This window comes from Otolemur garnettii, unplaced genomic scaffold (assembly GCF_000181295.1).
Source record: "Otolemur garnettii isolate 467f Iridium unplaced genomic scaffold, OtoGar3 scaffold00056, whole genome shotgun sequence".
Classification (NCBI taxonomy): domain Eukaryota; kingdom Metazoa; phylum Chordata; class Mammalia; order Primates; family Galagidae; genus Otolemur; species Otolemur garnettii.
Window position 1 is genome coordinate 11,987,383 of NW_003852451.1, and position 22,072 is coordinate 12,009,454.

Genomic DNA, 22,072 nt, shown 5'->3' on the forward strand with positions numbered 1-22,072 from the left:
GAGAAGATGAGAAGAGAGAGAGAGGGAGAGAGAGAGAAAATAGAAAAGGAAAAAGATAGAAAATAATGTATAGGATATCAAACAATTCAGGTGAAACAGATCAGCGTCAGCACTTTGTAAATCACTTGAGAATGACTGTCCACACACAAAGTTACACTTAAATGACTCAGTGTGGAATAAGAAAAGAGACAGGCACTGTTTTAGGCTCTTCAAAGATACCAAGTGCATATAGCATGGTCTGGTATACAATCTAATAGAAATCTAATAGAAATACAATAGACACTTGTAGACCATGGAAGGGAAATTTGTTTTGATATGGATCACATCACTGTTCTGGGCTGATTTGACTGATGTCCCGTATGTCCCACATAAAGTTCTGCCAAGATAAAGTCTACTTATAGTCAAGAGAATGGGTAGAGCTGCTACAATGTCCAAACTCACTCTTCTGTTTCATAAGTAATCCAAAGTAGAATAAGACAGCATGGTCCCTCAATAAAAAATAAATAATTTTGAGACTGGTTTTAAGAAATGGCATATTTTGACAGACAAAGATTTGACAGTGTGAGAAGATGATCAGTTAATAAGAAGGGATAACATTAAGAAATGGAGGCTAGTCAGAAATTGAAAAGTGAAGGGAGGAACCTGGGAAGTGCAAGTGATGTAATTTTGCTACACTGGTGGGAAATGAGGTTTTGTAGCTAGGGAGTGACATCGTCAGTAAGAGATTCAAACATGAATCTGGCAGCAGTATAGAGGGCAGATTAAAAGTGGTGAGGGTGTAGAAGTGTGGGAAATGGGTGCAAGAATCAAGAAAAAAAAAGATGTGAGCCTAAACTGATGCAGGGGAAGGCTCTGTGACAACTGATTTGATCCACGATGTATGTGAAAGGGAGAGCAGAATGTAAAGCTGAATTGTCAGGTGTAGGTGTTTCAATGAATTTTATCCTGTCTATTATTATTTTGTTACTTTTAGGTCTCTCTCTTTTTTTTTTTTTTTTTTGGCAGTTTTTGGCTGGGGCTGGTGAAGCAGCTACCTCCGGCATATGGGGCTGGTGCCGTACTCCTTTGAGCCACAGACACTACCCAATTTTAGGTCTCTTATCAGTGTATTTTTTTTTACATTGCTACTGAAATTCTCTTATACATTTGGAGGTTGTAAAATGCATTTATTAATGTTTATTTTATCCATCTCATATCTTTTTTTTTTTTTTTTGCAGTTTTTGGCTGGGGCTGGGTTTGAACTTGCCACCTCCGGCATATGGGGCTGGCACCCTACTCTTTTGAACCACAGGTGCTGCCCTTCCATTTCATATCTTGATCATACAATTTTTAAGAAATATAAATGTGAAATAGTAATAACAAATAGACAACTTTCCAACTCTTTTTTTATTAAATCATAACTGTGTAGATTAATGCATTTATGGGGTACAATGTACTGATTTGATATGTAATATGGAATGGTTACATCAAACTAGTTAACATAACCATCAAGTCTTACCTAACTTTTTTTTCACTTGACAGCTGTTGCAATAGAAAGATTTTATAAGGGCAATCCTTACAAAGAGATAAAAACAGAATGGCTGCTTTGTTCTCGTCTCAGTATATACTGAAATGTTTCTCTGTGCTTTATAATTCTCAAATATATGGATGTTATGTTCATTAAACTGATCCTTTGCTTTCTCAAAAATATTTAAAGCAATTGTCTAATATGATATGCAGAGGAAGGGGTACTGGCTCACAGCCGTTTTATCCATTCATCAGGACCCAAGTAATAGATTGTTAGCAGAGAACACATGGAAAAAAATCTTACTACAAGGTCTGTAGAACAAGCAGTTAGAGAAATCCCACAGTCTTGTACTCATCTTCCATTTCAGTGTCTGTCTTACCTCTCATTTACAGCAAATGCTAGCTCCATCTACTTAGTACCCAAGCCAAAATCAATGGAGTAATTCTACTCCCCTCTCAGCCAATGAGTCTCTGATTTCTGATTTTCAAACTTAATATGGCTGGCATCTATCCATGCTTTTCCATACCCAGTGCTTTTCCTTACTTCTTATTATCATTTTCTGCACAACTTTTACAACCTCACTCATCTTGTCCTATTCGTGGCCCTTTCCCATACACAGAGTATATTGATTGCACTTAAAAACATTTTATTTAAAATAAAAAGGTAATTATATAATAGATACTTGATTGTTTCTGAGATTTTTTTTTTAAATGTATCAACCTTTCTCAATACATTCAGTGAAAGCATTAAACTCAGCTGAAAAGGATTGCAGTAACATTTTTTTTTCAATTTTCTAAGTATAGTACACAGTAACTAACATTATAGATGTATAAGAGACTGATTTAGAACAGGATTTGGGAATCTGCAGGATAAATTTGGATGTTGCCTTTTTTTATAAAGTTTTATTGGAAAACAGCCACAACCACTCATTAGTGAGTGGTTATGTCATTGTCTATTAGCTACTTTAACATTAAAATAACAATTTTGAGTAGTTGTTGTGACAGAGACCATGTATCCTTCAAAATATATAAACTAAGTGTTATGTTAGCCTTTACAGAAAAAGTGGACAACCCACTGATTTAGAATATTAAGGCTTAATGTTTTCTAGGAAAATAGTTGGGAAGCATTGCCACATAGGGAACTTTAAGAATATGAAAAACACACATAATCATACAATACAAATATAAACACTGCTGTCATTTTAATCATCTTTGGAAAGAATTTTACATGATTTTATACAGAATATGCATGTAGCATTAATATTACTGAGAACATAGCATTTATCAAATTTATATCATTTACCAAATTGCTAATAATGGTATCATGTTTGTTTTTTCGAATTTTACATTCTATAATTATGTTATTAGATGTTCTTCAAGTACAATTACTTGACACTATTCCATTGTATAGAATTTAGCAATTCTGCTAACATTGGATACTTATGTAATTTCTATATTTTTATTGCAAATACACTGTGTTAGTCATTTAGAAAATTTTTCTCAAATACTAAAAATTACTAAATAAAATGCAATGTGGTATTCTAAATTGAATTCTAGAATAGAAAAAGAAAATTAATGGAAAAATTAGTAAATTTTGAATAAAGGCTATAGTTTAGTAATAGTGTACCAATGCCAATTTCAGTTTTGACAAATGCGACATGGTTATATGTTAACTTTATGGAAGGATAGATGAAAAGTGTACAGAAATTCTTTGTACTATTTATAAAACTCATCTGTAAAGGTGAAATTATTCAAAAATGGAAAATTAAAAATAAAAACACTTAGTCAAAACCTATCAAACACCTATAGAAATTTTAATGAAATATAATTTATAGGAAAGTGCACAAATCATAAATGCATAGCTTGATTATTTTTCATAAAATGAACCCACTCATGTAACCAGGATTCAAGTTAACATACAGAACATTACAAGTATTACAAAAGACCCCAATATCCCCTTCCAGTCACTATTGCCTGCTAACACTCAAACTGTCTTTATGTCTAACAGAAAAGACTGGTTTTGTCAACTTTCATATTTTAAAAATGGAATCCTTTAATGTGTGCATTTTTGTATTTGGCCTCTTCTGCTCAACAATGTGTTTGTGAGATTTTTCCATGTTGTTGCATATAAGTATAGATTGTTCATTCCTATTTCTATATACTTATTCATTGTATAAATATTGAACAATACATTCATACATTCTATAGTTAAAGCCATTTAAGTAATTTGCAGTTTTTTGCTATTTGAAAATATTCTACTATGATCATTTATGTGCAAACATCTTTCAGGTGTCATATGTTTATATTTTGTCAGATGTATGTCTAGAAATAGTACTACTGGGTCAGAGAGTATACATTTGTTTGGCTTTAGTGGATATTTAAAAAGTTTCTAAAATACTTGTACAAATTGGTATTTCCACCATCCGTGCACATGAATTTCTGTTATGGCACATCACCAACATTTAATAATTCATCTTTCCTTTGTCACCATACTGTTGAATATGTAGTGGTAGTGGACTGAAGTTTTAATTTACATGCACTTGATGACCTTTTCATAATTGATTGGTCTTTTAAATGTTCTCTTTTATGAATTACCTGGTCATGTCTTTTTCTGATTTATCTATTTGCTTGTTGTCTTCTTTCTGTTGATCTCTAGGGGTTTTTTACTAGTTACTTTTTAATGAGTTTACTAGTTCTAGATACTAGTCCTTTGTTATTTATTATGCAAAATTTTTCTCTCTTTGTTGCTTGCCTTTGCACTCTAGTTTAGGTTATTTTATGAGCCATTCCCTGTATAGTTAGTTATTTTTGTATTCTGTTTAACAAATCTGGGCTCGGTGCCTATAGCTCAACCGGCTAAGGCTCCAGCCACGTATACCTAAGGTGGCGGGTTCGAATCCCCAGCCCGGACCCGCCAAAACAACAATGACGGCTGCAACCAAAAAATAGCCGGGTGTTGTGGCGGGTGCCTGTGGTCCCAGCTACTTGGGAGGCGGAGGCAAGAGACTCACTTGAGCCCAGGAGTTGGAGGTTGCTGTGAGCAGTGAAGCCATGGCACTCTACCCAGGGGGACAGCTTGAGGCTCTGTCTCAAAAAAAAAAAAAAATCTGTATCTCTTTCAAAGGAAAACCAGCCTTGTGTTTGGGGCCCACTGTGGTAGAGTAATTAATAGAACTCCAAAGTTACCCACATCCTAATCCTTAAGAATGTCACTTTATATGACAAAAGGAGCTTTGTACATGTGATTAATTCAAGAACTTTGGGATGGAGAGATTATTCTTAATTACTCTGTAGGCCCAATATAATCACAAGCATTATTATGACAGGGAGGTGGGATATTAGAGTGAGTAGAAGGCAATAGAAGCAGATATTGGAGTACTGATGCCAGTAGCCTAGATATGTGGACAGCCACTAGAAGCTAAGACAGACAAGGAACCGATATTCTCCAGGAGTCTGCAGACGGAACATAGTTCTACCTGCACTAATTTTATCCCAGTGAGATCCATGTCAGATTTTTGACCTCCAGAACTGTACAATAGTGAATGTGTATTGTTTGAAGCCATTAAGTTGGGGATGAGTTGTTAGGGTAGCAACAAGAAAACTAATATACACCTCCAAGTTTCCAGTTGCATCTCTTCAGTCCCATGCATAAAATGAAAGTTTCACATGATTTCTTTACATCCTGCCAGCAGCTGTTTTCCTGGGCCAAATCTGTTCCCAGGATTGGTGAATGCTCTAAAGTACAGCTACAGATCTCATCTTACCTTATAAATGTTCTCCCTCTTCGGAATGTATTCACTGTAATTCTACTTGATTTGACATCTCTCTACCAGCTTTGAATATATGATTATTGAAATGTGTCCATCTCTTGTATTTGTTTTCTTTAAGAATATCAACATATCATGAACTATTTCATTGTATTCAGTAGCAGAATTTCCCATCAACTTTCTAAAGCTTTTTGTCTCATTATGTCAGTTTGCTTTAAAAAAAAAAAAAGTAAAAGAAATGTTTAAGAAGTAAAACAAACATTTCCAAGATCAGAGAGTATTGGTTTCCAAATTGAAAGTTTCCAGTAAATGTACAGGAAACAGGAAAGTGAAATTTAAAATATTCTCAACAGAGAATATTACCATTAAATTATAGAGCAATAGTGATAAATAATTCTAAAGAGTGTATTAATAATTACAATGACACCAGAATCTTCAATTATATGACTGGGAAATAAATAGAAGACAACAGAAAAATGCCTAAAATTAAAAGGAAAATGATTTATAACCTAGAATTCTATACTCAGCAAAAGTCTTCTCACAGCCACAAGAATTTTGCAACCACTCATGGATATAAGTGCCTTTGGAGCTTTGGGATCTGGAGAGGGGATTATAAAATCCTGGTGGACCCCAAGACCAAGGAAGATTGTTTTTTGTTAGGTAGGCTGTTCTGGGAGAATGGGGACCGAAGACCCCTTTCTTGGCAAGGGAAAGCACCCCCAGAAAAAGAGGAAAATTAAAAAGTAAGCTAAATGAGTTGGAACAAAGAAAAGTCAGCTAGTTTACATTTAAGCTATCCATTGCTATCAAGCTTCCTGCCTTTTCTGAAATTCTAGTCTCTTTGGGGTACAGCTTACAAACACCCCTGCTGGGTCTGTGACCACTCTGAGGAAAAATAGTCATAGAAGAAGCTATGGCAAAGATGTAGAAAGATACATTAACAGGGTCATTTCCTGCCCAGGAAAGGCAAAGAAGATATCCACTGTGGAGATTTGCATTTGCCTGGAGCAGAGATTAAGGAAGTAGCTGGAGCCCTGAGATATGGGCAGAAGAACTTTTTTTTTTTTTTTTGAGACAGAGCCTCAAGCTGTCCCCCTGGGCAGAGTGCCGTGGCATTACAGCTCACAGCAACCTCCAACTCCTGGGCTCAAGCGAGTCTCCTGCCTCCGCCTCCTAAGTAGCTGGGACCACAGGGGCCCGCCACAACGCCCGGCTATTTTTTGGTTGCAGCCATCATTGTTGTTTGGCGTGTCCGGGCTGGGGATTTGAACCCACCACCTTAGGTGTACGTGGCTGGCGCCTTAGCCGGTTGAGCTATAGGCGCCGAGCCGGCAGAAGAACTTATATACCTTATCAGGGAGGAAGATCTTCTGTCCTGGGATGGGAGGAAAATTCCTCCCTCCCACTGATTTCTCAGAGGAGATTAACACTGGTGGCATTTTACTCCACAAGGAACAAGCAGAGTTTAACACCTCCCTAGAAATCTGTGTGTGTGATCTCAAGAGGGAGACTCTCCCAATATAAGGCTCAGATTTCAGATTTTGCAAGGCTACCCTTAAGGTTAATAATAATAACAACAGGAGCTGATATGCTCACTCAGAAACTGCTGGCATCTTTTTTCCCTCCCTCATCTTACCCTCTGGGCAAATAAACTTCAATAAAAGCAGAGTTGAGCAAACACTTGATGCAATTGCCAGAATCCCACAAATGGGCAATGGACCCCTAAGCTCCCACTTTTAATTCTACTCTATGTCTCATGTCTCTTTCTTTACTGTCATTTCTAAGTCTACATTTCTTCAGTCAGTTTCCACCAGTTTCCACATGTCTTTGTGGACCCTGCTTCTGGGGTAGGCCCGTGACAGGCTGCACATTGTTTTGTTTTGTTTTATATGGTTTTCCTAACCATTTTATTCATTCTTTCTTTTTAACTTCTCTCTTTTTCTTGATCTTTTAGTAAAGATTTTTCTACTTTCCTTATCTTTCCCAAACAAATTTCTCAAATAACAACTAAGATGTACCCCCTTTTATTTTATATCTTATATAATTTTAATTTCAATTCTTTTTATATATAGTTATCATTACTATTTCTTTTTTAAATTTCTTTATGCTTTGTCAATATGTATTCCATTTATGGTACAAAGCCTCAATCTGAGGCCTGGACTGGGTGCCACATCATTGTCCTGGCTTACAGAGACCTTGATGACCTGGTATTGGAGGGGGTCCTTCCATCCTTCTAGCTTTGGCCTTTGGAAGCACACCAGTGGTAGTTCCTGACCATGACAGGCTAGTATTTTTTGTTTTCTTGGTTATTTTTTCTCTATTTGCTGTAGGTGGGGTTTTGTTTCTGGTCAAGTTGGTAAGAAGCACCTGATCTCAAGGGAGCCATTCAACCCAGCTCTGCAGAGGCTGAGAATTATAGGAGTGGGTCAAAGCACCCCACTGAACACCACTATTACCTCTGTCTCTCTCTTTCTGTCCTTATCTTCTTTTTGTCAGTCTTTCCTTTCACCCCCACTTTCAGTTTTCTCTTTTTCTATCTTCTCTCTCTTCTTGCTCTTCACTCTTCTCTTCTTTTGGTCCTATATCAAAATGAAACTTTAGCATCCAAGTACAGAAACAAGGTCATTTAAAGAAAAGAAGGAAGTGAAAGGAAAAAGAAGGGTAAAGAAGCAGACAAAAAGAAAATATTTGTGAGTAAGAACCAAAAGAAAATTCCTGGCAACATGAAAAGCCAGAACAGAGCAATCCCCCCACCAAGAGATCATGAGGTAGCTATTGCAGAGGATCCCACCTATAAAGAAATGTTATAAATGACAGAAAAGGGATTTAAAATAATCATGGTGAAAACAATGAAGGAAATTGCTGAGAAAGTAGAAAATAACCAAAAGAAAATCCAAACACAGAACCAAATAATGGATGAACAATATGAAGTAAATAGAAAGGATATAGAAGAGCTTAAGGAATTGAAGCAATAAGGGAACTTAAAAATGCTGTAGAAGGTATCAATAGCAGATTAGAACATGCAGAAGAAAGAATCTCAGAGCAAGAAGATAAAGCTCTTGATCTAACCATACATAATTTAAAAGGTAGAAAAGAAGACAGAGAAATCAGACTGTTCACTGAGAGAATTATAGGACTTCATGAAGCATTAAAACATAAGAATTATAGGAATCTCAGAAGGGATGAAAGAACATCACAGAGGAATGGAAGCCCTACTAGAGGGTATCATAAATGAAAATTTCCCAAGTACCACCAAAGATTTGGACACACTTCTTTCGGAGGGATATTGAACCCCGGGTCATCTCAACTTACATAAAGCTTCTCCGAGATACATTGTCTGAACCTGTCCAAAGTCAAAATGAAAGAGAAAAGTATACAAGCAGCCAAGAGTAAACACCAATTGACCTACAGAGGCAAAATCATCAGGGTGATAGCAGACTTATCAAATGGAAGTTTTCAAGCTAGAGGAGAATGGTCATCTAATTTAACCTACTTAAACAAAACAATTTTCAGCCAAGGATTCTACATCCTGCTAAGATAAATTTTTAAATTGAAGTAAAAATCAAACCTTTACTGATATGCAAACATTGAGGAGGTTTGCCACAATTAAACCAGTTATACAGGAAATACTTGGACCTATTCTCCACACTAACCATCACAATGGACCACCAGCAACCTAAACACCCAGAAACAAAAGGTCAACAATAACACATAAGATAAACTAAGCAATGGACTTTTACAAAATAAGATGAATAGAACTCCACCACACTTATCAATTCTCTCAATAAATATTAATGGCTTGAATTCCCCACTGAAGAGACATAGGATGGCTGATTAGATAAAAAGTGTAAGCCATCCTTATGCTGTCTACAGGAAACACACCTAGCCTTGCAGAACAAAGCAGTACTCAGGGTAAAGTGATGGAAAACAATATTTCAGGCTAATGGAAATCAAAAGAAAGAAGCAGTCACAATCGTGTTTTCAAATACAAGTGGATTTAAAGCAACTAAAGTCAAAATAGACAACGATGAACACTTCATTCTGGTCAAGGGAATAATATAACAAGAGGAAATTTCAATTCTAAATATTTATGTATTCAACTTAAATACTCCCAGATTTATGAAACAGACCTTAATTGTCTGAGCAATATGATATCCTATAAAACCATAACAACAAGGAACTTTAACACTCCTCTTACATATCTGGACAGAACCTCTAAACCAGTGGTTCTCAACCTTCCTAATGCCACAATATATTTTCATTGTTAAAAAGGGGTTGCGACCCACAGATTGAGAACAGCTGCTCTAAACAGAAACTGCAAACAAAGGTATAAGGGACTTAAATGCAACAGTAGAACAACTGTGCTTAATAGACATATGCAGAACACATCATCCAAAGCTAAGAAATATATGTTCTTGTCAACCCATGGGAAATTCCCCAAAATAGATCATATCCTAGGGCACAAATAAAACCTCAACAAAATCAAAAGAATTGAAATTGTACCTTGTATCTTCTCAGTCCCCAAAGCAACAGTGGAATTCAACTCCAAAAATAATTTTAAATACACACAAATGCATGGAAAGTAAACAACCTCATGCTGAATGACAGTTGGGTCAAGGAAGAAAGAAAGGAGGAAATCATTAAATTCCTTGAACATAACATCAATGGAGATGCAAGGTAGATACCAAAATCCATGAGACACTGAAAAAGCTGTCCTAAGAGGGAAATTTTTTGTAATAGATGCCTACATCTGAAAAACAGAAAGAGATTACATCAACAATTTAATGAATCATCTTAAAGAAATAAAAAAGGAAGAGCAATCCAATCACAAACCTGGCAGAACAAAAGAAATAACTAAAATAAAATCAGAAGTAAATCAAATTGAGAACAAAACAATCATTCAGAAAATAAATCAAACAAAAAGTTGCTTCATCAAAAAGATAAACAAAATTGATAAACTATTGGCCAGATTAACCAGAAATAGAAAAGTGAAATATTTAATAACTGAAATCAGAAACAAAAAGGGGGAAATAACAACTGATACCACAGAGATAGAAGAGATTATTTTTGACAACTACCAAAAACTTTATGCCCAGAAATTTGGCAATGTGGAGGACATCAACTAATACCTGCAATCACATCAACTCCCTAGAATAAATAGATCTCTTGAACAGAGCAATATCAAGTAGTGACTGAGGTTGCAGAAACAATAAAAAAGCTTCCAACAACAACAACAACAACAACAACAACAAAAAGCCCAGGACCAGATGGCTTCACATCAGAATTCTATCAAACCTTAAAAGATGAGCTTATACCTATACTGCAGAAACTATTCCAAAACATTTAGTAGGAAGGATCCCTTCCCAACACGTTCTGTGAAGCAAACATCACCCTGATTCCAAAACTAGGAAAGGACTCAACTAAAAAAGGAGAACTACAAACCAATTTCACTAATGAATATTGATTCAAAAATACTCGTTCCTGCTACAGGTGAGTAACAGGAGAGATCCAGGGTGTTCCTGGTGCAGAATCCTAGCCTGGAGCTGTAGATCAGGTTCAAAGGGATGTGATGTGGTCCTAGTTGCAGTGCAGGAGCCAGAGCAGCAGAGACCTTACACGTTAGGCAAGATTTTTGTAAGCCAGCAGGAGTGACAGGACTGCCTTGGACGCCTGGGGTGGGAGACAGTCTTTTCGCAGTTTTTGGTTCTTGTGGGAAACTGCATTGAATGGAAGACCTGGAAGAGTGGGTGTGGTTGAACAGTGTTTGGCATCCAGGTTTGAGGGCTGGTTGGAGCAGATTTTCCCCCAATGTGGCTGCAGTAAAGTCAGCTATACTGGGAGGGTCTTATTAGCCAGGGGTGGCCATTGTGAAATCTCAAGAAGGTCTTGAGAGCAGGCCTCCTACAGGGACATAGACTTCTTAGCTCTGCCAGCTGGAATTGGACCTCCACTCATGATGGGCTCAGGGTCTCCCACGCCTCTCGGGAACTGTTGCCTTGGGCACTGTGAGACCTGCCTCTGAAGGATTCTGGAGAGCTTTGAGACTCCCAACCAGGTGAGGTCTCAATGCTAAGGAAATAATCAGCCAATCACAGATAATTATGTTGGAAAACAGGTCTATGCCTGGGAACTAGAGAGAGGTTGCCAGTTGTGTTGTCTGTCCCCCAAAAGTACAATGCCATCTGGTCTCCAGAGAGTATATTACATCACAAAGTCAGTAAAGTCAGTCCCTTCCACCATATATATACACACACACACATATATATAATTTTTATTATGTTTTTCTTTTCCTTGTTGTTGTTAGTATTTTTTCTTTTGTTTATTTGTTGCTGAGGTTGCTTATTTTTGGTTATTAGAGCTTTGAGCTTTTTGTTATGATGTATTGATGTATTTTGTTTCTGGCTAATTTGTTTGCTTGGTTCTTTTCTTAATTTCCATTTTTACCTTCATCAAGAGCAAGGGCTCTTCAATTTTTGTGGATACAGTATTTTAGTCTCCTTTATTCTCTCTCCCTATTTTACTCCTTTACATTCTCTGAGTAGAGACTCTTCTACCTTTCTCATCTATCCCACATAAATCACTTCTGCTACAGCTAAGCTATCCCCTCCCTTTTTTCTTTGTCTCTCTCCTTTCTTTTCTCCACTTTATTATCTTTCTTTTATTTGATACAACAGTATTCTTAATTTCCATCATCTATTCTTATTTCAATATTCTTTTTCTTTCCTTTCTTTTTTTGCTGAGAACGGAGGTGACACAGCTGTAGTCTGGCAGGTCTGCCACAGCAGTAGTCTGGCTCAAAGGGGCTAAGAGACATTGGCCCTAGGAGCAAAGTATTGGCAAGATCATGCTGCAGAATTTTTCTATTTCATTTTCATCTTTACTTAATTTGTCCTACTTGTATTTTGTTTTTGCTCTTTTTCTTCTCTTTCCATTTTTTGGCAGAGGAAGAGTCTGGCTTTGCTCAGATTGGTAAGGAGCATCTGATTTTGAGGAACCCACCCACTCCAGCCCCTCAAAGTCCTTGATATACAGGCATGGCCTTAGCATCATGCTGATCAATGCCATTTTTTCATCACCCTCATACTTCTTCCTATCTTCTGTTTCTTTAAGTATTTTGTTTTGTTGTTACCCCTTCCCTTTTTTCTCTCTCTTTCTTTTCTGTTACTATTTACTTCTTATCTCCTCTTTCTTTATGTTCCTCTTATTTCTCCCTGCTCACTTTTTATTTTTCTCCTCCTTTTTGGCCTCATAACAAGAGATCTCTTTTCTTCAACATCTAAACTCTGAGACAAGGTAATTTGAAGCAAAGGAGGAAGTGAGAAGGAAAAAGGGGCACAAGGAGGTGAACAAGAAGAAAGAATATATAAGGAGGAACCAACAGAAAAATTTAGGTACCATGAAAAAACAAAATAGAGCAACTAAGGGACCTTGAGACAACTTTTACAAAAGATGCCTCCTATAAAAAATCAATGACTTGGCAGAAAGAGAATTTAAAATATGGATTATTAAGACAATCAAGGGAATGGATGAGAAAATGGAAAGACAAAACCAAAAGTCAAATGAGAGATATGAATATAGAAAGGATGTGGAAAAGCTTAAGGAAATGAAGGAGACAATCAGGGAATGTAAAGATGTAATAGAAAGTATCAAAAATAGATTATACCATCGATAAGAAAGACATTAGAGCTAGAGGATAAGGTGTTTGAATTAACCCAGGTAATTACAGAGGCAGAAAAGAAGAGAGGGAAAGCAAAGCAGGTGCTATGAGAAACATTCAAATATACAAACAATAAGAATCCCTAAAGGGGAAAAAGATTGTGCCAAATATATAGAAGCCCTACTGAGGCTATCATAAATGAAAACTTCCCAAGTTTTACTAAATATCCTGACACATTCCTTTCAGATGAATATTATACACTGGGTCATCTCAACTCTAACAGAGCTTTACCAAGACCCATTGTAATGAACCTATCCAAAGTCAAGATGAAGGAGAAAATACTGCAAACAGTTAGGAGTAAGCTCCAACTGACCTACAGGGGTAGAGCCATGAGTATGATAGGAGACTTTTCAGCTGAAACTTTCCAAGCCAGAATATCAATATCCTTAAACAAAATAATTTTTAGTCTATAATTCTGTATAGTTTAGTTTAGTTTCTGTATAGTTTGCACTAAACCAAGTGGCAAAATTGATGGAGAAATAAAATCTTTTGCTGATATACAAGGACTAAGGAAATTCACCACAAGCCCAGCACTACAAGAAATACTTAGACTTATTCTCAACACTGCACCACCATGAACCACCACTAAAGTAAGCACCTATAGTGCAAAGGATAAAACTAACAGACTTTTTCATAACAAGATGAATAAAATTCTACCACACTTATCAATACTCTCAATAAATGTTAATGGATTGAATTCCCCACTGAGGAGGCACAGGTTGGGTGAATGGATTAAAAAAAACAAAAATAAAAACAAGGCCATCATAAGCTGCCTCTAGGGGACACACCAGCCCTGAAAGACAAATTAAGACTCAAGGTTAAGGGATGGAAAACAGTACTTCAAGGAAATGGAAATCAGAAGAAAGGAGGGGTTGCAACGTTATTCTCAGATGCAAGCAGATTTAAAGCAACTAAAGTTAAGAAAGACAAAGATGTATATTTCATACAGGTTAAAAGAACAACATAACAAGAAGACATCTTAATTTTAAATATTTATTCACCTAACTTAAATGCTTCCAGATTTATGAAACAGAACTTGAGAGGTCTGAGCAATATGATATTTCATAGCACCATAATTCTGAGGACTTTAATACCCCTCTCACAGAACTGGATAGATCCTCTAAACAGAAACTGCAGAAAGATTCAAAGAACTTAACCATGATCCTAGAACAAATGGGATTAATAGGCATATACAGAGCACACAATCCCAAAGCAAAAGAATATACTTCTTTCTCATCAGCCTATGGCACATAGTCTAAAATAGATCACATTCTAGGATACAAATCAAATCTCAGAAAAATTAAAGGAATAGAAATTATACCTTCTCTCTTCTCATACTACAAGGTAATAAATGTGAAACTTAACTCGAACAAAAACGTTCATCCTCACCCAAAGGCATGAAAATTAAACCTTATACTCAATGATAGTTGGGTTCAGGAAGAGATAAAAAAGGAAATTTTTAATTTACTCAAATTTAACAACAATTAAGGCACAAGTTACCAAAACCTGTGGGATACAGCAAACACAGTCCTGAGAGGAAAATTTATTGCACCAGAGGCATACATTTGAAAAACAGAAAGTGAATGCATCGACATACTCACAAACCATTTTATGGAATTGGAAAAAGAAGAACAATCTAACCCTAAACCCTGCAGAAGAAAAGAAATAACCAAAATTAAATCAGAGATTAATGAAATCGAAAGCAAAGAAATCATTCAGAAAATTAACATAACAAAAAGGTGTTTTTTTTTTTTTAAAAAAAGATAAACCTTTGGCCAGACTAACTAGAAACAGAAATAAAATCTCTAGTAACCTCAATCAGAAATGATAAAGGGGAATTAACAACAGATGCCATAGAGATAGAGTATTTCTGAATACTATAAGAAACTAAATGCCCAGAAATTTGATAATGTAGAGGAAATGAATCAATACTTGGGATCACAACCTCTCCCTAGACTTAATCAAGAGGAAATAGATCTCTTGAACAGACAAATTTAAAGCACTGAGATCCAAGAAACAATAAAATATCTCCCAACAAAAAATTCTCTGGCTCCACATGGCTTCAGATCAGAATTTTATCAAACCATCAAAGAACTTATACCCACTCTACAGAAACTATCCCAAAAAAATTGAGAAAGAAGAAATTTTCCCCAACATGTTCTATGAAGCAAACCTCACTCTGATACCAAAACCAGGAAAAGACTCAACTATAAAGGAGAACTTGAGACCAGTATTATTAATCAATATTGATGCAAAAATTCTCAATAAAAGGCTAGGCAATACATTACAACTTCTCATTAAAAGTCATACATCATGATCAAGTAGGTTACATCCCAGGGATGCAAGACTGGTTTAACATATGCAAGTCCATAAACGTAATTCAATATATCAACAGAAGCAAAAACAAAGACCACGTGATCCTCTCAATAGATGGAAAAAAGAACATTATATAAAATTAATTATCCTTTTCTAATCAGATCTCTGAAGAATATAGGCATAGGTGGCAGATTTCTTAAACTGATTGATGCCATCTATGACATACCCACAAGTAATATTACACTGAATGGTGTAAAACTGAAAGCTTTCCCACTTAGAACTGGAGCAAGACAAGGCTGTCATCTATTACCACTACTATTCAATAAATTGCTGGAAATTCTAGTCAATACAGTTAGGCAAGAGAAGGTGGTATAGGGCATCTAGTAGGGGCAGAAGAAGTCAAACTCTCTCTGTTTTCCAAGGATGTGATCTTATACTTAGAGAATCCCAAAGACTCAAGCCAAAAACTCCTGGAAGTGATCAAAAATACAGTAATGTCTCTGGTTATAAAATCAATGCCCACAAATCAGTAGCCTTCATATATGCCAATAGCAGTCAAGTTGAGAAGTTAATCAAGGACACAATTCCCTTCAAAGTAGCTTTGAAGAAAATGAAATACCTAGGAATATACCTAACAAAAGAGCTGAAGGAATGCTATAAAGAAAATTATGAAACCTTAAGAAAAGAAATAGCAGAATATACTAACAAATGGAAGAACAGTTCACGCTCATGGCTGGAAAGAATCAACATTGTTAAAATGTCTACACTTTCTAAAGCAATCCACATATTTAATGCAATCCCCATTAAATTGCCAACATCATACTTTCAAGATTTGGAAAAAATAATTCTTCATTTTGTATGAAACCAGCAAAAACTCTGTATAGCTAAAGCCACCCTTAGCAATAATAACAAAGCCAGGGGCATCAGCCTACCAGACTTCAGGTGGTCCTACAAGGCCATAGTGATCAAAACAGCATGGCATTGGCACAAAAACAGAGATATAGACATCTGGAACCAAATAAAAGCCATGAGATGAAACTAATATCTTATAGTCACCTTATCTTTGATAAACTAAACAGAAACAGACACTGGGGAAAAGAATCCCTATTCAATAAATGGTGCTGGGAGAACTGGATATCCACATGTAAAAGACTGAAACTGGACCTGCACCTCGCTCCACTCACAATAATTGATTGAAGATGGATTAAATATATAAATCTAAGGCATGAAACAATAAAAGTCCTTGAAGAAAGAGTGGGGAAAACACTTGAAGGTATTGATCTAGGAAAAGGCTTTATGAAGAAGACTTCTGTGGCAATTGAAACAATAACAAAAATAAGCAAATGGGACTTAGTTAAGTAAATAGCTTCTGTAGAGCGAAATAGCTAAATAGAAGCTAAATAGCTTCTGTAAAGCTAAGGGGAGAACAAGTAAAACATATAGATAGCCTACTCAATGGGAAAGAATGTTTGCATCTTATGGAATAGTACAAAACTTGTTAACTAGGATTGACAGAGAATTCAAATTAAGCAACATAAAAAGAGCCAATAATCCCTCATACCAATGGGTAAGAGAGATGAATAGAACCTTATCTAAATAAGACAGATGACTTATTAATAGATAACAAGGACAGATAACAAGGGACAGTAATTGTCCCTAATTATCAGAGAAATGAAAATCAAAACCACCCTAAGATATCACCTAACCCCAGTGAGAATGGCCCGTGTCACAAAATCTCAATGCCACAGTTGCTAGCATGAGAGAGAAAGGAACACTTTTGCACTGCTGGTGAGACTGCAAGTTAATACAACCTTTTTTGAAGGAAGTATGGAGAACCCTCAAAGAACTCAAACTAGATCTCCCATTTGATCCTTCAATCCCCTTACTGGGTATTTACCCAAAAGAAAAAAAATCATTTTATCCTAAGGACATTTGCACTAGACTATTTATTGCTGCTCAATTTACAATCGCTAAATTGTGGAAACAAACATTTCTTAGTAAAGCATCATAAGAATAGGGAAGAAAGAATCCAATGTACTCAATTCTGATATGAGGACAATTGATGCTAGCACATGACAGGGGGTGGAGGAATAGGTAAGAGGAGAGAGGGAAGGAAGGAGGGGGTGGAGGTAATGATGTGTGAATACTTCTTAGAGGCAGGGCACAATTATAAAAGGGACTTTACCTAACAAATGCAAGTAGTTTAGCCTGGTTCTTTGTACCCTCAATGAATGTCCAACAATAAAAAAAAAAGAACTCAACAAAATCTTAGCTAACAGATTTTAGCTACACATTAAAAAATATATACATCACAAGTATGCAGGCTTCATCCAAGGGATGCAAGCCTCCATAATATAATTCGCCATATCATTAGAAGCAAAAACAAAGACCATATGATCTTTTCAATAGATGCAGAAAAGGCATTTCATAAAATTCAGAATCCTTTTCCAACAAGAACACTTAAGAAAATAAGTATAGGTGGAACATTTCTTGAAATGATTGATACCATCTATGAGAACCCCACAGCTAACATTATACTGAATGGAGTAAAATTGAAAGCTTTCCCACTTAGAACTGGAACCAGACAAGGATGTCCACTATCGCTACTATTATTCAACATTGGGCTGAAAGTTTTAGTCAGTGCAATCATGTAAGGGACATATATTAAGGGCATTCAAATGGGGGCAGAGTAGGTCACACTCTCCCTTTTCCTGATGATATGATCTTATACTTAGAAAACCCCAGAGACTCAACCACAAAACTCCTGGAAGGAATCAGGAAATATAGTAATGTCTCAGGGTACAAAATCAATGTCCACTAATCAGTAACCTTTGCATATGCCAACAACAGCCAAGTTGAGAAGCAAATCAAGGACACAATGCCCTTCAAAGTAGCTTCAAAGAAAATGAAATACTTAGGAATGTACATAACAAAAGAAGTAAAGAATCTATACAAGGAGAATTATGAAACTCTATAAAAAAAGGAAATACCAGAAGACATTAACAAATAGAAGAACATACCATACTCTTGGCTAGGAAAAATCAACATCATCAAAATGTCTATTCCATCCAAGGCAATTGGCAGATTCACTGTAATCTCCATTATAATACCAACATTACACTTTGAAGAACTGGAAAAAATAGTACTCCAATTTGTATGGAACCAGAAAAAAAATGTACAGCCAAGTCTATTCTTAGTAATAAAAACAAAGATAGAGTCATCACCCTACAAGACTTCAGGCTATATTACAAGTCCACAGTAATAAAAACAGCATGGTATTGACACAAAAATTGAAACATAGACATATGGAACAGAAGAGAAAATGAAGTAATGAAACCAGTCTCTAGTTTCCATCTGATCTTTGATAAAACAAACAAAAGCATACAGTGGGAAAAATAATCCCTATTCAAAAAATGGTGCTGGTAGAATTGAATAACCACATATAAAAGACTGAAACTGGACCCACACATTTTTCTACTTATAAAAATTGACTCAAAGTGTACAGAAAAATTTAAATCTAAGACATGAAATGATAAAAATCTTAGAATAAAGTGTGGGGAAAACTCTTGAAGATGTTGGAAAAGATTTTATGACAAAGTTTTTAGCAGCCATCACGAGAACAGCAAAAATTAACAAATGGGGCTAAATTAAGCTGAAAAGCTTCTGCATGGCTAAGGACATAAAATCAAAAAGGACAACCTTTAGAATGAAAAAAGATATTTTGTAGGGTATGAATATGACAAAGGGTCAATAACTAGAATCTACAGAAAGCTCAAAGTAATCAACAAAATAAGAGCAAACAATCCTATCTACCACTGGACAAGAGATATGAACAGAACCTTCTCTGATGAGGACAGATGAATGGCTAACAGACAGTTTAAAAAATGCTCATTGTCCCTGATCATCAGATAAATGCAAATCAAAACTACCCTTAGATATCACCTAACCCCAGTGAGAATGGCTCACATCACAGAATTCTCAAAAGTGCAGATGCTGGCATGGATGTGTAAAAAAGGGAATACTTTTACACTGCTGGTGGGACTGCAAACTAATACAACCTTTTTAGAAGGAAGTATGGAGAAGCCTCAAAAAACCCAAATTAGACCTCCCATTTGAGCCTGCAATCCCATTACTAGGCATCTACCCAGAAGAAAAAAATTATTTTATCATAAGGATATATACACTAGACTGTTTATCACAGCTCAATTTACAATTGCCAAAATGAGGAAACACAATTATAATAGGGACTTTACCTAACAAATGCAGACAGTATAACTTAATTCTTTGTACTGTTAATAAACCTGAAACAAAAAAAGGGAAACTCCTCATAAAAATCCCAAGTCAGGTTATATATGTATAGTTATTATTCATTTTTTTAAATGCTGCTTAATATTCTATGGTGTTAGTATATTCTAAGTCATTTGTTATTTCCCCATTTGAGGGCAAGTAGAGTTATTCCCAACTTTGTGACACCTTGTGAAAAGCTGTAGGGAAATATTTTTCTGTATTTATTTAGGTATTGGGACTTTTACTTTTGTGGGTTAGGATCAGGGGTCCTCAAACTTTTTAAACAGGGGGCCAGTTCACTGTTCCTCAGACTGTTGGAGGGCCAGAATGCGGGCCCTGGGACAAGTCGGCTGCTAAGCAGGACAGGCAGAGGTGGCAAAAACACCTGGCGGGCCAGATAAATGTCCTAGGCAGGCTACATGTGGCCTGCGGGCCGTAGTTTGAGATGCCTGGTTAGGATGATAAGTATCTTTGTTCCATTTTTTTTTTTCACTAGAAGCAAGTATGTATTAATTTTGCAATTTGTAACCACCCAAAAATGAAAGTTTTTATTTTAAAATGTTATTAAATATCACTAGAGCCTTAGATTGGGTTTCTGAAAAACAACTGTAGAGGGAAATTTTCGTTCAGTAGGTATACACTGAAACACAACACCTGTGACTGAGGCAGGGTGGGGGTGCAGGATTGAACAGAGAGAGACAGTGAGCTTTGATGCAGCTGCAACAGAAGATTTCTCATTTGATCCCACAAGAAGCTCTGGAGCTGGAATAACTCTTCACAGTTGCCCAAATTTGTAGCAAGGGAGCAGGGCTTTGGTAACCTTGCACTGACTAGGCATTGAATATAGGCTTCCCTGGGGGAAGAGACATAACCTTGAGGAAGGCAATGCCTTTAGACCAGTGGTTCTCAAGCTTTCTAATGATGCGATGTATTTTCATTGTTACAAAGGGGTTGCGACCCACAGGTTGAGAACCGCTGCTTTAGACCAAGGAAAATGCCTAGAGAAGATCACAGCTGTGAGCTATCAGCAGCCAATGCTCCTGGCAGCTGGGGTACTAAGTGCCTTAGTCCTGTGGGGTTATGTAGGCAGTGTACTACTACATCATTCACTACAACTAATAATTAAAAATTTAAATGAAACCAAAAATAATACCTAATTTTACTGAATGTTGGATGCATACCAATTAGTCAAAAATCAATTTTATGAAAGCCACATGTAAATGACCTATTCCCCTAATTATTGATTATAAAAGAGGGGGTGTTTCTTTTTATTTTAAAGATGATGACAGATTAGTTTTCCAAACAGCTGCATGAATTTCATTTCCAACTGGCTTGTGAGAAAACCAGTTTATTTTGCTTTGCTTCTAGCATTTATGGTAAATATTTTGTAAAGTAAATGTGTCAAGGAGTCAGTTATAAGGCAGTAGGGAGTGCCCCCTGTGCGTGTCCAATTTAAAGATCCTGAAATTAAACTTTTTAAAAGACTGTTATGTTGGCCTACAAAAATAGAGCTTCCATATTTGGTGCAAGATCTTCAAGGGTGAAACCTTCTTGATTTAAAAAGAGTATATATTGTGGGAGAGGGAGCAAGATGGCCAAATAGAGGCAGCTTCCATCAGTAGCTCCTGTCCAGAAGGAAGAAAATTGGATTGAGGCAAACTTGGAGTGGTTGAACATAGATAGATCACAAGGAGAAGAAATCAGGGTGCTCAGCACCCCCACTGAGACAAACTATGAGGACAAAAAGGAGAAAGAGGAAGGAAGTGAACAGAGAATAGTTCGAGATGAAACCAGGTTGGAGCCAAATAGGAGTGGAAGGGGGACCTTTCCTCCTTCTGGGGACTCTCCAAGAGCAGAAAAACACTGAACATCTCACCCCATGTGAGAATCCCATGAAGGACAAAAGACTCAGTTTTCCTACACCTAGGAATATTTTCCTTTGCATCCCTATTCTGCCTGCAGAATAATGAGCAATTCTGGCTCCAACAGCCTTTCAGTCACTGCCTATCCCCTCTCTTTCTTTGGTTGCTAGGGACTGTCCCTTTCAGAGGTCTCCTTTGCAGTGAGTGCTGGAAAGCTGGAACACTAGCCTGGCCCAGAGAGCCTGGAGGGGCAGCCCCATCACCAGAACCAGAAATCCAAAGGAGCTTTTGTGCCTCCCTACCCAGCCATCCTAGCAACTGAGGAAGCAATGGTTACAGAGGCCACTTGCTCTGTCACTGGCAACCAGCAAGATCCTTACCTGGCCACCAGAGGAAAGGGAGACAGGCCCTGCCCCTCCAATATGTCTGGGAGAAACTCTGAGGGACCTCTGCATTGTGTGGCTTGGTGAACTGATTGTGCCCTTCCCCCCCACTGTGGAAGGAAATTTGGCTCAGGTACAGTAACTTTGGAAAAGCGGGTTCCTGCTGAGTCTTCCTCCTACTGGAGGGGGAATTTATACTGACCTCTGGAGGTACACTGTCTAGCATCTGTGCTC